The sequence below is a fragment of the Herpailurus yagouaroundi genome, unplaced genomic scaffold (assembly GCF_014898765.1).
Source record: "Herpailurus yagouaroundi ecotype Mexico unplaced genomic scaffold, PumYag 190, whole genome shotgun sequence".
NCBI lineage: Eukaryota > Metazoa > Chordata > Mammalia > Carnivora > Felidae > Herpailurus > Herpailurus yagouaroundi.
The window spans coordinates 36,129,607-36,139,667 of NW_024412421.1; the positions used below are offsets into that span (position 1 = coordinate 36,129,607).

At 48.2% G+C, this 10,061-nt stretch overlaps 2 protein-coding genes across 2 annotated transcripts in view; one reads left to right on the plus strand and one right to left on the minus strand.

The window, feature by feature from the left end:
- FBXO31 (F-box protein 31) overlaps positions 1–10,055 on the minus strand; it is a 45,812-nt gene extending 35,757 nt beyond the window's left edge. Inside the window, exon 1 of the mRNA XM_040443278.1 lies at positions 9,760–10,055. The gene's annotated coding sequence lies outside the window, so the exon portion shown is untranslated. The remainder of the gene's footprint in view (positions 1–9,759) is intronic.
- The window catches only part of MAP1LC3B (microtubule associated protein 1 light chain 3 beta), a 29,560-nt gene that overhangs the window by 224 nt on the left and 19,275 nt on the right, over positions 1–10,061 (plus strand). The gene's annotated exons all lie outside the window — the stretch shown is intronic.

Here is a 10,061-nt window from a genome sequence, read left to right on the forward strand (position 1 = left end):
AAAATACCTTTAGGGCCTGCAGACTGGCCAGCACCATGTACCCTTGCTTCTAGAAAAACTACCAAGCGTGACCTCTATCCTTTGGCACAGACCCTGTCCCAGATGACTGAAAGCTAGCACACCAAACCAGGATGCCTCCGGCTGCTTTTCAAGTACTGGATTTGGGGTGGAAGGCTGGCGATTCAAGTCTCCTTGCTGGGGCATCCGGCTGGCTCAGTTGGTGAAGCACGCGACTCTTGATCTCGGGGTCGTGAGTTCAAGCCCCACGTTAGATATAGAGATGACTTAAACAAAAAACTTTTTTACAAAAAAGGTTTCCTTGCTTATCTATTATATAAAATAGCTTAAGAGACTCTTTTTTTGAGAGTGTCTACTCCAGTGATGGCCACAAAATAAAAAATAAAAATTAAATTAAAAAAAAAAAGAGGTTGGGAGGGGGAGAAAAACGGGTGAGCTGGGCTTGAGGAAATTTACAAAATGTGGAAAAGTACGGGCACACAGAATTACCATATGACCTGCTCTCCTTCTCCATCTGGGATACATCCCCAAAAGAGCTGAAGGAGGGGCCCCTGCACCCACGCTCCCAGCAGCACTACTCACAACATCCAGAAGGCAGGTAAGTGGGCCATGCACACAACGGGATATTATTCAGCCTTAGAAAGGAAGTAAACTCTGTCACCTGCTGTAACATGGATAAACCTTGGGGACCTTATGCTCAGTGAAACAAGCTGGTCCCCAGAAAACAAATAGTGCAGGATTCCCTGGGGTATTTGATTCAGAGAGACAGACAGAAGAACGCTGGCTGCCGGGGCTGGGGGAGGAAATGGGGAGCTAGTGATGGGGACAGAGGCATAGCTGAGCAAGAAATGAAAGTCCTGGAGACGGGCAGGGGCGATGGCTGCACAACGATGTGAAAGTGCTCAGTGCCACAGACCTGTGCATTTACAAACGGCCCAAGTGGAAGTTTCTGTTGCATGTGTACGTTCACCACAGTAAAAAAAAGTAAACTGCCGCTTCAAATATTCCAACTGGAAAATTTCCACAGCGCCTGGGGGGCTCCGTCGGCTGACCGTCCGACTTCGGCTCAGGCCTTCATCTCACAGTTCGTGGGTTCGAGCCCCGCGTCAGACTCTGTGCTGACAGCTCGGAGCCTGGAGCCTGCTTCGGATTCTGTGTCTCCCCCTCTCTCTGCCCCTCCCACACTCTCTCTCTCTCTCTCTCTCTCTCTCTCTCTCAAAAATAAAATAAACATAAAAATTTTTTTTTTACCAAAAAGCTACTTGAAAAATGTTTTGCCCGAGAGAAAAAACAGCCCAGTGATTTGGCCCAAGTCAAGCCAACAGAAGCGGCAGCCTCTTGTGACCTAACTGCCAGGGGCTGCCAAGGGCTCATCACGCATTCCCTCTCCAGCTCTACAGCTCCGGGCTGTATGATGGGGTTTCCCAAAAACTCCCCATCCACACGGCACTCTGGTCAGTCTCTATGGGTGGGAGAGAGTGGGCTAGAAGCGTTCTCCCTCTCCCTCACCCCTGCAGAAACCAGCAGACACACTTCTGCTTCTTGAGAGGCCCGTTCCCTGGAAGGGAAGGTGGAGATTAACAGACACAGTCCCTGTGCCAGCCATGACAGATCAGACATCAGAGCAGAAGGGGACCAAGAACAGGAGCGCCATTCTTCCGTGTGCCACATCAGTGCCAGAGGCGGCCACGGAGGGACCCAGCCTCCTCCTCCCCGTTCACGCTGTGACAGCACCGCACTCAGACGCTACCGCAGCGAGCCGATGGGCACACAAGACAAATCTGGAAGGGGAAGTTGTCCCCCAGCCCTGGAGGGAGTTGGACGGCAGCAGCGATGGGAGGCCACAGGCAGCACCAAAAACAAACAAACAAACAAAAAGGCATGGAAGAGTCTAGGTGGAAAAGCAGCAAGGACAGAGCCTCCACAGAGGACCATTAGCCCGTGGGGGCGCCAGCAGAGATGTGCCTGGAAATGCAGGCAGGGGCTCCAGGGAGGCCACTGCACCACCAGGCGAGGCAGAGGCAGGAGGAAAGGACCGTGTGACCAGACATGTCACTGGACAAGCAGGGAGAAGGGCCGGAAGGTGGACCAGAGGCTGCTGATTTCCTTCCTACCTGCCGCACGCTGCAGGGTTCTCTAAATAAAACTCTAAGATGGCTTGATTGGTAAGACTGATTTTTGTGTGCACTAAATTAGGAGCGAAATACCCTCCTTAATAAAGTATGGCTCCAAGTTTGACTTGAGGCTAAAAACAAAGTTGGGGGCTGGGGTTGGTGGGAGGGGGATCTCTCCCAGGCAGGACAGGGGAGTTGGGCACCCAGTCCCTGGGTTTCCCAGCACCGCTGCTCTGTGCCAGTATCCAGGACCACCTCTCCAACGACAGACCACTGACCTGAAACCCATGTGTTCTCCAGTGCCCCGCTTCGCTTAGCTATTACTGTAACTGCATGAAATGCCTTTCTCTCTCTCTCTCTCTCTCTCTCTCTCTCTCTCTCTCTAATAATGTAGCAGATCTGGAAAAACTCTGCAGCCAGCTCATCTTAGGATGGAAAGACTGTAAAACCCAAAACACGGGCACAGCCCACAGGTGTCTCTTATTAAACACCTGGACTATTCGGGACGCTTAAACAAACACTTCCCCAGGACGGGTGACACCGCCTATGACTCATGTGACTTGTTCTCAACCAGTTCAGTCCATGTAAAGATAAGCAATCTCAGTGCCAACGGGCTAAGGACTCTGACCCCAGTCCGCCTCCCACGACAGGCACCCACCTGCTGGCCAAGTGACACCCACTCCTGGGAAGGCCCATCTGTCACCCTCAGACACCCACACTCCCTGCCCCACTGCCCACGGATGAGACCAGGAGAGAAGCCCGTGAGCCTGACGGGGCAGTCACTGCCACCCCTCCCCGGACCTTGTCTAGTGTTTCTGACACGTCCCTGCTCCTCCACTAATACTCCACACGCAGGCCTGGCCAGCTCAGGTTCCCGAGCCTCTCCATCGCCACCGGGCGGACAGTGATGGTGTCGCTGGCAGAGGACGCTGACTCATGAGTTCCAAACCCCGCCAGCCTTGGGGAAAGGGCCTTCTTTGCAGAGGACGCTTGTTCCTCTGCAAAGTCCCAAAGACACCCTTGTGTTTGCAAGCCCTTTCCAGCCAGAAAGACAAAGTCAGAGCCTCACACGTGTTACACACTCATTTTATAAACAAGGGCAATGGTAAAAATGGCAGTGCCTGGACTTCCAACAACCAATCGATTCTTTTTGGCAAGGTACCAGTGTCTATCCAATTAAATATGGTCGGGGGACATCTTTATTCGATGCTTTCTGGGTACCAGGTTCACTTTCTAGCTTACTTTTTTAAGGTCAAAAAGACGAAGTCTAAAAAATGTTCCCCTATGAGGCACCACTGTCCTATACCCCTTTCTGCTTGGCTAACTAGAAGGCAAAGGTTTCTCTGTAAAGCACCATATGAGATTCAACTTGCAAAAACACAGAGGACTATCGTCCTCTCAATTGGTAAAGCAGGAAAAAAAGATAAAGGTTTTCCCCTCAAATTTGAGCGGGGCTGGCCTCCCCTTCTCGCCGTTAAGACACGTGTGTTTCTATTCCAGGAACAGTTCACTGACCTGCCCATCCCACCACCAAAACCAGTGGGCTAGGATCTGCTTTACAAGTAATCATAAGCTATCCCTGAAGCCAGCCTTATAACGTACAGCTTGCCCATTTCACCTCTTCCTCAGATGACCTTCCAATGTTAACCGTATTTAACAAAAGCCTCGTTGCTCATATTTTGCCTCAGCATATCAGATAGGACAGAAATAGCATTTTCTTCTGATTGCAAAACCAGAATTAAATATTGGTTTTTAATTTCCCATTTCTGTCAAAAAGATCATACGTTATTGGAAACGGATTATTTCTAATCATGACAGAATCTAGACCCACTTTAGACTTACCACAGATCAAAATGTTACCCAAATATCATTCTATGTGTCAAAAAAACTTACCATCAAGGGAAGAAATGGGCAAATTATACATACATACATAATATATATCTTAACTGTATATATTATATATGTATATAATATATCTTATTATACATATATATATAATATATATATCTTAAATTCAAAACCTGACACCAGCAGGTACTGAGCTGAATGATATGAAATCCTTATGTCTGAATATTTACAGCTCAGTGTGAGAGGGAAAAACACACGCATTCTAAATCTGTCTTTTGTTATTATTTGATTATTCTGATTAAGAACTAGGGTGTGAATGTGGACCTCTAAATTCACCAACTAAATGGTGAAGTATTAACCAAGAAAAGCCTCGTCAGGGTCAAAGGCAAAATAACGCACTTGGCTTCACCCTCACAACTCCGAGAAGTGATGACTTATTTATAGCCCCACACGTAAGTTACTGCAGGAGGCCTGCAGCCTAAGGAGTGATGATGCATCAAAAAGTGTTTACCCTGGCCCTGGCCTGCACCCGCCCTGGAGGCCGGGCTTGGTTTGATGCCATTCCCGTAAGCCAGCCAGTTGTTATGTGCGAACCCCAAAATTAGGAGCTCAGACTTGGCTTCTCCCTACCAACCTTCTTTCACCTGCCCAGAGAAATACCACTAGAAAATATTTGATCCAACGGCTCCAATAAGCAGCAGACTAGAAAAGCCAAAGTTCTATCCAAATAACTGATTTATTGCTAGGACACTGGAAATTGTGAACGTCTCACCAAACATTATAGAGAGCTACCTCATTTTCAGTTCCCAGTGCTACCCCCCGACCCTCCCCCCTTGCAAAATCATCCTATCATTTTAAACATGCAGGCACTGTCTGCACCCTGAAAGTCAATCATGGCCCTAAATCCTATAAAGCAAGAAAACACAGGTGTATGGTATCCTCTTTCCCACTCCCATTTTTGTGGGTTGTTTTCTGTTCCGGAAAATCCAATGAAAAGATAGAAAGCAAACATGTAAACATGCAAATTCACTAATTAGTCTCACCCACCCAAGACACTAAAAAACGGAGGCACCATTATACTCCTTTCAGGGCTGGACCAGACCTGGAGGTTCCATTCACGAAACCTGAGGGGACAAGGACAACTCACCTTCTCAGCCAGCCTGAGATCCAGCCTCCTGATCACCAAGGCTGGGAGTACTTTGGTTTTTACCTAAATAGACCTGGCACTTTGGCCTTATGAACACTCACCTTAACCAAATGTCTAGTTCAGGAAAGAAGAACTTTGGGAATTAAGAGAAGTGAAATCAGGCCTGTCTCATACATGACTATTCTTATACGTGTATATGTATTTCAATCACAATTCGACTAACGCTATGACACATCTAGGTATACCATATAGGATTGCCAACAGTCCAATGTTTGACATAAACGAGCTTGCAATTCAAGCTACCAGAATGAACTACTGAAATCAAAGACCCAGCTGCCAACCATCTTCATAACCTTGAGATGAAAATCATTACTTAAACCCAAAATTCATGAATTTGATTAACATGTAACTTTCACAAAAGTCATTATAAATGAAGTTAAATTGCAAATGACTATGGGGCGCCTGGGTGGCGCAGTCGGTTAAGCGTCCGACTTCAGCCAGGTCACGATCTCGCGGTCCGTGAGTTTGAGCCCCGCGTCAGGCTCTGGGCTGATGGCTCAGAGCCTGGAGCCTGTTTCCCATTCTGTGTCTCCCTCTCTCTCTGCCCGTCCCCCGTTCATGCTCTGTCTCTCTCTGTCCCAAAAATAAATAAACGTTGAAAAAAAAAAATTAAAAAAAAAAATTGCAAATGACTATAGCCTACATGAAAATGTTTCACAATATAGTAAACAGAAATCGATCCAGGTGAAATAAATTAAACCCACAAAATGGTAAGAAAAATAATAGGGGAGAAAATGGACAAAAAGGATAGGCAAACAAGAGAAATCCAAACTGCCAATAATTATTTTTTTATTTTTTTTTTTTAATTTTTTTTCTTTCAACGTTTTTATTTATTTATTTTTGGGACAGAGAGAGACAGAGCATGAACGGGGGAGGGGCAGAGAGAGAGGGAGACACAGAATCGGAAACAGGCTCCAGGCTCCGAGCCACCAGCCCAGAGCCCGACGCGGGGCTTGAACTCCCGGACCGCGAGATCGTGACCTGGCTGAAGTCGGACGCTTAACCGACTGCGCCACCCAGGCGCCCCAATAATTATTTTTTTAAATGTGCATCCTTACTAGTTATCAGGCACATGCAAATTAAAATAAATAAAAATGCATTGTTCAGGGGTGCCTGGGTGGCTCAGTTAGTTAAGCACCCAACTTCTGATCTTGGCTCAGGTCATGATCTTACAGTCGTGAGACTGAGCCCCACAGGGGCTCTGCACTGACCGTGCAGAGCCTGTTTGTGATTCTCTCCTCTGTCTCTCTCTCTCTCTCTCTCTCTCTCTCTCTCTCTTACTCTTTGCCCCTCACCAGCTCACACACTCTCTCTCAAAATAAATAAATAAACTTTTAAAAAATGGATCTTTCAGATTAGAAAGAATTTGGCAGATACTGGATTAAATGGGATAACTTAAAATAGCTGGACCAGAAATGACCGCAACTTTGTAATGATGCATCATGAACATTTGTATTTCATCTTTTGTGACTTAACCTGTCCATGCTCTAGTGACAGGTGTGAAAGCAGCTAAAATCAAGCCCAGAAATAACTGGGCAGTACCTAGCAAAAGTGCAAATCGCACAGCCCACTGCTCCAGCAACACTACTTCTGCGTGTATATTATCTGCATTCAAGGAAACATGTTGTTCACTGTATGCTATATATAATAAAAGAAATAAAAATAAGAGAAGCGACAAAGTGTGGTCTCTCCAAATGATGAACCACCACACAGCATTTGAAAAGAGTGAACCAAAATTAAATGTATTCACATGGACAGAACTTAAAAACAGAAGTTCACAAGGGGAAAAAAGCAGATGTACGATACTCACAGATGATATATTTCTAAAAACTAAACCACCACAAATGCTACATCTGGGGACAATGTCCTAGCATACGCTATATACACATGTATATGTCCTATATACACTAGTAAATTAAGCCTATGACAGCAGCTGCTTCTTGGAGTAGAAAGGGCAGGGCTGACCAGAAGGGACGACTTTGAGTATCAGCTGAGATGTTTTCTGTTAAAAAAGGTCAAGAGGTGCCTGGGTGGTTCAATCCCTTGGGTTGATCATCTGACTCGTGCTTTTGGCTCAGGTCATGATCTCACAGTTCCTGAGATCAAGCTCCGCGTCTGGCTCTGTGCTGAGGGTACGGAGGCTGCTTGGGATTCTGTCTCCCTCTCTATCTGCCCCTCCTCTGCTCTCTCTCAAAATAACTAAACAAATAAACATTTAAACAATCAAAAAAAAAATTACAAAGGTAGAGGAATCAAAAGCAAATATAACAAAAGAATTAACATTTATTGGGGGTGACTAGGAATATGCCTGTTTTTCCATTTTATTTATTTATTTATTTTTTGAGACAGAGAGAGACAGAGCGTGAGCAGGGGAAGGGCAGAGGGAGAGGGAGACACAGAATCCGAAGCAGGCTCCAGGCTCTGAGCTGTCAGCACAGAGCCCGATGCGGGGCTTGAACCCACAGACTGTGAGATCATGACCTGAGACGAAGTCGGACGCTCAACCGACGGAGCCACCCGGGCACCCCCTGTTTTACCATTTTTATCTTTTTTTTTTTTTTTTAATTTCTCAAAATGAGAACTTTCCCAGTTAGCCTTCCTTCTACCACATGGTCTGCTGTCCCAGGAAAGCTGAACTGAGAAGTGCCCCAGCAGGAAGGGACTGCATAGTCCTCTCTCTGTCCCAACTACCTTCTACAACCGCATCAGGACTTCCTATATTTCCATTAGCGACTCTAGCAATTCACCCTGAACTCTATCCTCAGTGAGTTTTGCTCTGTGGCATACCTTTGAGTTTTTGATTACACAAAAGTCTTCGCTACTCTCTGTTTCTAGAGTTGAGCTAGCCACATTACAGTTCCCCAGAGACAAACCCATCGGAAAGCACCACACTGGTTTGGCTGACGGATGGACAAACTTCTCAAAGCACAATGGAACACCTGTGACCAATCTGGGTCTTACAGGTGTACAAAAAGCAAAACAAATGCAAAGACAGAGTTCAGAGAGAAAGAGAAAGGGGAACTTTCTTTGCCTCTACTTTAAAATCTCAAAAGAAATGCACTTGCCACACATAAGACAAAAGGTGAATACTGCTAATACTTGGAGAGTTCTTACAAATTTGTCCTTACAAAAATAGACTGTCTTAAGAGACAAAAACAAAAACACACAAATAAGGAATCACAAGACATGAAATACAATGGCCAAGAGGCCCCATAATAGAACATTACCATTTAGGGGGTGAGAGTTTCACATGCATCATCTCATTTAACCCTCAACGTGACCCTAAGGGAGCAGCATTTCCCAAATACCTGGGAAGGCGAAGCAGCATGTCCAAGATCTCACAGCATATAAATAGAGCCTAAACCACTGAGTAAAAATCCAGAGCCCTGACCACTGAACATTACCGCAGAGATATGACTGACTGACCCCCTTGTTGGGGGGAGGGGTGGGGGTGGAAACTGGGGAAAGAGGTCTTCTCAGGCACCCTCTGGGGTGGGAGGGGGTGCAAATTCCAACGGCTGGGCAGTGGGTGTCTATGTGCCATCAGTGTGTTACACTCCACTACCCACAAACGTGCTGCGAGGACGTGCACCCTAACAAGACAATCGCAGAGGTCCTAAAAGACACATGGACGTATAAATTGCTACAGTATCTGCTTAAAAGCAGCCCTGACAAGCACTGTTTATGACCAGGAAAAACTGCAAACTCAGAAGTCGACCGGTAAGGGACTAACTAGTCTGTGGCACGTGCACGCAGAGACATACGACGAAGCTTTTTCTATACTAAACTGTCTCTAGAAGAATATACATGGTACGATCCCATCTCAGTAAAAATGTGTACAGGACTCTACATGTGCATACGGAGAGACGTTTTCCAAAATTGTAAGAATGGGCTATCTTTGATGGCAGGGATCTCTGATGATTTTTAATTTCTTCCTTCTGCCATTCTGCATTGTCTGGATTTTTTTCTCACCTATCCTTTTTACCAAAACATGACACCTCACTGAACACCTGGCATCTGTCAACGTTCAAACGTTGTCCAGAGACTCTGGAACTCTGGATTAAGTAAACCCTTCCTCCTGGGGTTTGTTACAAAACTAACTATTCGCCACCGTCATTACAGCCACCAGCATCCAAGAGAGGGAACTCAACCCTCGCTCCACCTGCCCCTCCACAGACCCGCCCCTCAGGAGACCCTCCACACTCCCCGGCTCGGGCTGCTTCCCCAAACCGTTCGACTTCACCCCCTTCGCTCTGCTCAGCTCCGCCCCCCGAGGCCTGGAGACCGAGGCCGATGCCCACATGCGTCAGCTTACTCCCTGGCCTGAACCCAGCCCCAACCCCAGCACAGTCAACCGTCCTGTCCCTGAGGCCGGCGGACCCGTCCACCCCCGCTCAGGGCCCCCAGGGCGGGTAGAGCGCGGCTCCGCGGCCCTGCGGGGACTCCACCTCTCCCAGACTCCGCGCCCCGGCAGTGTGGGAGACAGCCCCGGAGTCACCGCCCCCCGCCCGGCCGGGACCCTCCCTCGGGGGGACCACCGCCCGCCAGGACCCCCGCCCCCAGCGCGCTCACCCTCCCGGCAGCGCCTTCTCCAGATGGTGTCGGTGTGCAGGATGCGCCGGAACTTGGTGCAGACCTGGGCCAGGCTGGGCAGGTCGGTGCCGGGCAGCGAGGCGAAGATCTCCACCAGCAGCTCCGGCGGCAGCTCCAGCAGGGAGCAGCGCGGGGGCGGCGAGGGGCCCGCGCCCCGACCGCCCCCCGCCCCGGCCAGCGCCGCCGCGCCCGCCTCGATGCGCTCCTCTTCGGGGTCCGTGTCCGGCTCGCTGTCGGCCGCCGCGGTCTCAGCCGGGCCCCGGCGCTGCTGGCGTCGCCGG